Source organism: Austrofundulus limnaeus, unplaced genomic scaffold, assembly GCF_001266775.1.
Source record: "Austrofundulus limnaeus strain Quisiro unplaced genomic scaffold, Austrofundulus_limnaeus-1.0 Scaffold56, whole genome shotgun sequence".
In the NCBI taxonomy this organism is placed as follows: domain Eukaryota; kingdom Metazoa; phylum Chordata; class Actinopteri; order Cyprinodontiformes; family Rivulidae; genus Austrofundulus; species Austrofundulus limnaeus.
Genome location: NW_013952458.1, coordinates 1,484,980 through 1,486,571, shown reverse-complemented (window position 1 = coordinate 1,486,571; position 1,592 = coordinate 1,484,980).

The window sequence follows — 1,592 nt, the reverse complement described above, 5'->3', positions numbered from 1 at the left end:
CACACACACACACACACACACACACACACCCGCACCGAAATGGGCAAAACGGAAGCGGAAGTTGGTTCTTAAAGAGACAGAGGCCAATTCCAATGTGTTTAGAAGTTACTTTATTATGGTATAGTATTTAAATATATGCCTGAGAAACACATAGTTTTGGCCCTTTAAGTTACTCTACTGTATGTTGATTTAATTACCATATATTTATATACATCTTAAAAAGGTTGTTTTATAACATTTGGTTAAATGTGCAGCGCTATGTGGCTCTCAGGTAGCGTCAACAAAAATTGTGGCCCCGTCCAAGTTGCCCATCCTTGGCTTGTATGGATCAAAAGTTTATTTCTATATTTAACGTGGTTTGGTCAGTTTGTTTTTCATGATTCCTATCCACCATCACTTACTGCTTTTTGAGTCCCAAAATGCTTGGCTGTGTTGCCACTATATTATAGAGTAATATCAGTGTGATCAGTGGGAATTGGTCYACATTTAGATCTGATCAGTGTAATTGTGCTGAACCACGACTAMAGTGTATGAGGCATGCTCAAAGGTGATCGGTAATATTCTGTCCCTATTTAGACCTGATTGCTAAATATATGCTGGCTCACGGTGATGGTGCGTTAAGCATCAACAGATGTTGTCCTGGACTCAAGATCCGCACCCGTCCCAGAGTGAATAAAAAAATATGAGAGTGATTATTTGTAAGCAGCACTGCTGATCAAATAATTTGGCACTGATTTAAAATTGCAGGTAATGATTCGGAACCTGGGCAAATTTAAGGTTGGTTTATTTGTTTATTCAAGCAAAAGATCATTTGTGAAGGAACAAATTACCTTCATCACTCAACTATTCACCCCATCTCTGAAACGTTTAATTATTTGTCTTGTACTATGACATTCACAGTGTTGTGATTTCTCCTTTTGCTTTTTGCACTATGATTCAACACCAGCTTGTTATGGTTATAAACATAGACTTGGGTAATACTTAGAAAACATCTAAACAGACTTGGTAATAWAAAATATATTCAGAGATGAAGAAGTCTGCTATTTGGTTAGACCTTCAGTTGGGCAGGTATTAAATTGATTTACAAAAAGATAAAAACATTTTATCATTTTTTATTTAAACACTGAATAAAACAAAAAAAATAAGTATAGAATAATTAGTAGCTTTTTTGACCAAAATGTGCTAGTTGCATAACTAACTAATTACCACAATCATTAAAACTAAATAAAGTGTGAAGTCCTTATTGTGCACATGACTCAAAACAAACACTTGTTTATTGGATCAAATAAACAATAAACACATCAGTTTCAGAGCCTTTCATGATATGTCATCTATGACGATAAATGTCCCATTTTTATATAAAACAGCTCTGCTTTGTGATTTACCTGTTCCAAGCTGCAACAAGTGGGTTTTAGACTTTGAAATCACCTGTTTTCATTTCCAGAATTTTTTTATTCTAAATGCTGCTTTGAAATTGCATCAAAGTTAGCAAACTGCAGCGGGTAAAATAAGTATTGAACACGTCACCATTTTGCTCAGTAAATATATTACTAGAGGTGCTAATGACATGAAATTTTCACCAGATGTTGGTA